Source organism: Neovison vison, chromosome 3 (genome assembly GCF_020171115.1).
Source record: "Neovison vison isolate M4711 chromosome 3, ASM_NN_V1, whole genome shotgun sequence".
In the NCBI taxonomy this organism is placed as follows: Eukaryota; Metazoa; Chordata; class Mammalia; order Carnivora; family Mustelidae; genus Neogale; species Neogale vison.
In genome coordinates this window covers 40,054,255-40,060,008 of record NC_058093.1, presented here as the reverse complement: position 1 = coordinate 40,060,008, position 5,754 = coordinate 40,054,255, and the positions used below count along the sequence as shown (strand labels likewise).

Sequence of the window (5,754 nt, the reverse complement as noted above, 5' to 3'; positions counted from 1 at the left end):
CACTCCCAGTGTATGAGGGCTCCAATTTCTCCACGTTCTTAACACTTGTTATTATCTGTCTTTCTGATTATAGCAATTTTAGTGGGTGTGGAATGGTATCTCATTGTGGTTTTGTTTTGCATTTCTCTGATAAACACTGTTCATCTTTTCACGTGTATTGGCCTTTGTATATCTTCTTTGAAAAATGTCTATTCAGGGGCGGCTGGGTGGCTCAGTGAGTTATGCCTCTGCCTTCAGCTCAGGGTCCTGGGACTGAGCCCCACATTAGACTCTCTGCTCAGCAGGAAACCTGCTTCCCCCCTCTCTCTGCCTACTTGTGATCTCTCTCTCTCTGTCAAATAAATAAATAAATAAATATTTTAAAAAATATTTTATTTATTTGACAGAGAGAGATCACAAGTAGATGGAGAGGCAGGCAGAGAGAGAGAGAGAGGGAAGCAGGCTCCCCGCTGAGCAGAGAGCCCGATGTGGGACTCGATCCCAGACCCTGAGACCATGACCTGAGCCGAAGGCAGCGGCTTTAACCCACTGAGCCACCCAGGCACCCTTAAATAAATAAAATCTTAAAAAAAGAAAAGAAAAATGTCTACTCAGATCCTTTGCCCATTTTTTAATTGGTGGAGGTTTTTTCCCCTTCCTGACACGATACGTTGTTTTTTCCAACCACATCCAACTCTCCAACACCAACTGGATGTCCAGTCATTTGGTCTTCCTCTAATACTACCTGGACTTAGCAACAGGCTCCACAAGTTTAAGAGCTCAGCACCACGAGACTGCCCCTACTTCAGAAGCCAGCTACAAGTATTGCATCCTTATTACCTACCTTCTGTCCACCTTGCTAAGAGTCAGGGGTTCCCACCCATCCCAGGTTCAATAATTTACTAGGACAACTCATAAAACTCAGGAAAATCCCAGCAAGTCCTGAGCACAGGAGCCTCTGACCTCATGGAATTGGGCTGCACCATCCTCCTGATGGGTGGATGTTTTCACCTTCTCAGAGGCTCCTGTATCGTGTTATTTAGGGGTTCTGGTGGAGGTTTTATTACGGAGGCATGACTGTGCCACTGATGATCTCAATATCCAGCCCCTCTCCTCTCCCTGGAGGTGGGGGGTGGGGTTGAAAGTTCCAAGCTTTTAATCAAGACTTGGTCTTTCTGGGAACCAGCCCCTGTCCTGAAGCTACCTAGAGGTGGACAAAGAGTCAACCCATTAGAAAAAAAGACATTCCTATCACCCTTACCACACAGGAAATTCCATGAGTTTTAAGGGCTCTGTGCCAGGAACGAAGAACAAAGACTAAGTATCTTTCTTATTATACCACAGTTGTCTTTTTGTTATTCAGTTGTAAGAGTTCTCTATATAGTTTTAGATACTATTCCCCTATCAGATACACAATTTGTAAATCTTCTCTCCTGTTCAATAGGTTGTCTTTTAACTTTCTTGTTGGTATCTTTAGCACAAAACTTTTAATTTTGATGAAGTCTAATTTACCTATTTTTTGTCTTAGTGTCCGATATGACAAAGATTTATCTCTATTTTTTCCTAAGGATTTTATAGTTTTAGCTCTTATGTTTAGGCCTGGGACTCATTTGGGGTTAATCTAATGTGAGGGTATCTAATGTGAGGCAGATATACAACTTCAGATTTTCTGCATGTGGATATCCGTTGTCCCAGTAGCATTTGTTAAAAATCCTATTCTGGGAGTGCCCCGCTACTTACCAGATGGGATGCTGTGTGATTCATGAATCTCTTAATAAAAACAATTAGATCTGCAAAACAAACACACATACACAAGGCGTGCGCACACACACACACACACACACACACACACAGACTATCTTTCCCCCATGGATTGTCCTGATGCCCTTGTCAAAAATCAGTTGACTGCAAATGTGAGATTTATTTATGGACTCTTTTTTTTTTTAAAGATTTTATTTATTTATTTGACAGACAGAGATCACAAGTAGGCAGAGAGGCAGGCAGAGAGAGATAGGAGGAAGCAGGCTCCCTGCTGAGCAGAGAGCCCGATGAAGGGCTCGATGGCAGGACCCTGAGATCATGACCTGAGCTGAAGGCAGAGGCTTTAACCCACTGAGCCATCCAGGCGCCCCTATGGACTCTGACTTCTATTCCATTGATCTATATGCCTGTCTTTATGCCGCTACCACATTCTTAATTACTATTTTGGTAGGGGTTTTGTTTTGTTTTTTTAGTAAATTTTGATATTGTGAAGTCCTCCAAAGTTTTATTTCAAGATATTTTTGGTGTTCTAGGCCTCTTGAGTTTCCATATGAATTTTAGGATCAGTTTGTTGATTTCTGCAAAGAACCCACTGGAATTCTGCCTGAGATTGCATTGAATCTGCAGATCAACTGGGGGAATATTACCATTTTAATAATGTTAAGTTTTTTGATCCATGAACATAAGATGTCTTTCCATTTATTTAGAATTTTAAAATTCAACAATATTTTGTAGTTTTAAGTTTTAAGTTTCTGGGGCAACTGGGTGGCAGAGTGAGTTGAGAGTCCAACTCTTGGTTTTGGCTCAGGTCATGGTCTTGAGGTTGTGGGATCAAGCCCCACATGGGGCTCCACACTCAGTGCAGAGTCAGCTTGGGATTCTCTCTCCCTCTTCCCTTCCCAAGATCAATACATGTTTTACACTTCTGTTGTCAAAGTTATTCATTTCACTCCTTTTGGTGTTATTATAAATGAAATTGCTTTCTTAATTTTATTTCCAGATTGTGCATTGCAAATGTATAGAGCTACAATTGTTTTTTTAAATATTAATCTCGTATTCTGCAAGCCTATTGAATTTGTTATCAGTTCTAATAATTCTTCTTATAAAAAGATTTATTTATTTGAAAGGGGGGCAAGGGGGGAGGCAGAGGTAGAGGACATCTTAAGCAGACTCCACACTAAGTATGGAACCTGACATGGGGCTCAATCTCACAACACTGAGATCAAGACCTCAGCCGACATTGAGGCAGGTGCTTAACCAATAGTACCATCAGGCACCCCTCTAATACTTATTTTTTTAAAACACTATACTAAAATTACAGAAATTAGGAAATTTCCCTCAACCCACCCCACTCCAAAAGTTCAGAAAATTTCACATAAAGAAAAAAATAAGGAACACAAAGTATCAATGTAAAAATTGCACCCAAAGTGTCTATAAAAAAAAAGAGAATAAGAAGCAGAATAACATCTATACAGACAGTAAGTGAAACTGTACCAACTATTCCAAGTAAACAACAACAAAAAAAGACATTACAAAAGTCATAATTAGAAAAACTCAGAAGTGAGACAATAGCACGTAGGACAGATTTAGAAATAAAAGAATCATTTAAGGTATGAAGACAAATGAGAAAAAAATACAAGAGCGAATCACATGATGCTAAATAAATAAATAAATAAAATCACATGATGCTAAAGAAATAAAATGTGAAAAGTAGAATTTTTTTAAATCAAAAGATGGGTGCCTGGGTGGCTCAGTGGGTTAAGCTTCTGCCTTCAGCTCAGGTCATGATCTCAGGGTCCTGGGATCGAGCCCCGCATCGGGCTCTCTGCTCAGAAGGGAGCCTGCTTCCCCCTCTCTCTCTGCCTGCCTCTCTGCCTACTTATGATCTCTGTCTGTTAAATAAATAAGCAAAATCTTTTTTAAAAAATCAAAAAAGAAAAGCACATATAAAGGAGTTCAAGAGAAAATACAGGAAATAGTTAAAGGAGTGCGTGGAAATGACATTCATAATAAAGGAACAGAACAAATACTAGAAACTAAAATTCAAGAAAACTTCCCTGAAATTAAAAAAAGGAGGGGACTCGATCCCAGGACCCTGAGATCATGACCTGAGCCGAAGGCAGCGGCTTAACCCACTGAGCCACCCAGGCGCCCTGCTCGGCGGGGGGCCTGCTTCCCTTCCTCTCTATCTGCCTGCTTGTCTGCCTACCTGTGATCTCTGTCTGTCAAATAAATAAATAAAATCTTTAAAAAAAGGAGGGGAGCAGGAGGGGAGAGATTTGATACTACATTGCGTTAGTCAGGATTCATGAAGGAGAAAGAAACTACAAAGGAATTTGAACAGGAAAGTTTCATATCAAGGATTATTAACTACAACAGGAGGTTGGAATAATGGAGAAATGGCCAGTAAAGAGTGAAAGGAACTTTAAAGAATACAAAAGTAGCAGATGAAGGGAAAAGTCTCTACACCTAGGTCTGAGGTAGAAGAACCAAGAAAAGATTCTCCTACCTCAGGACTGATGCCCAGACCTTGGAAGGGGGACACAGTTGTGACTCACTGGATCCTGGAGAAGTTTGCTGAAGCTGAAACCACCCAAGGGAATGCCAAGGGAAGCTCCCCATGGGCAGTGCCCTGTGCTGGTGACCACCAGGCTCTGCCGGAGCTAAGAGCTCCACTGGAGGCAGGCACCCCATCAGCCTGGTGCAGGAGGCACACTTGACACAAGAAGAGAAACCCCTTCTGCCTCCAGCACCCTTCCAGTGCCCTCTACTGACAAAGTGGAGCACTAGGCCAGTTCTCAAAGAAGAAATAGCTACGGGGTCCCGCTCCATTTCAGCAGAGCAGACCGTGAAGATGGTCTTGGAAGCTGAGAATCAATAGATGAATAACTACGGCACATTTATTAAAAAAGAATGCAACATGCTTGAGAAAATTGACTCAGAATGAGCAACACCAAGGCATATTTTAGTAAATTTACTGGCTATTAAGGGAGGGGGAATCCTTTAATCATCGAAGTGACAAAGAACAAGTGACTTACAAGAAAAGGAAATTAGATTATCATCAGACTTTTCAACAGCATTTCTTTGTATCAGAAAAATAAATGGTGTGAGCTATCTCAGGCAAAAGTGTGAGCCCAGGATTTTATATTCAAGGAAACGGACTTTCAATTATAAAAGGTACAAACTGTTATGAGTGTACAAGAATGCAGGAATATTGTTCCCATGAGAACTTCCTGAAGAATTTACTAGAGAACAAGACTCAGACTGCCCAAATTACTAGCTACGTCAGCATGAAAACAGAGAGCAGTAAATACACAGTCACTAGTAGAACCAAAACTATATGATGTTTAAAAGGCAGAGAATACGGTATGAAGGCCGTAAGCTCTATTGACGTAGATACAGAACAGCTATAAACATTGGGGTGCAAACTGCTTTTTTTAAAAAATATGGAATACTTCATGAATTTGTGTGTCACCCTTGTGTAGGGGCAGTGCTTCTCAGTATCATTCCAATTTTAGTCATGTCCTGCCAGAACAGAAACTTTTAAACTCATCTCAGTGATCATTCTCATGGCAGCAGCGTTAGTGCTGATATTCCCTGTTGTGTGTGTAATGTTGCCTAAAACAAATGAGTAATTTTGAGCTATTTTAGCTATCGTCCCCTGAGTCCTAAAAATTAGGATTCTCAGTGTGGAAGAAAGAAGAGACAGCTGTAATTTTTTAAAAGATTAAATAAAAAAAATCTATAGTCCTGAAATTTAATTGGAAAAACAGTATGAACTTGTGAGGTATTTAATCTATCATTCTATCTGTATCAAATAGCTCCATCCATTGAAAAGGCCTGGAAACAAGGACCAATTCACAGCAGTGAGCATCCTTGGGGTCCACAGTGTGGTCACAAGATGCCATTTCCCACTAAAGGTCAGGGCTGCACAGAGAAATGACTGAGAGGTTGGGGGAGAAAATGTACAAAAGGCATCTGGGCCATCCTGACGTACATGACAGCACACGAGCC

General features: G+C 40.9%; 1 pseudogene; it reads right to left on the bottom strand.

Moving 5' to 3' along the window:
- Positions 1–5,180: 5,180 nt before the first annotated feature.
- LOC122903820 lies at positions 5,181–5,279 on the bottom strand (annotated as a pseudogene).
- Between the last annotated feature and the right edge of the window lie 475 nt (positions 5,280–5,754).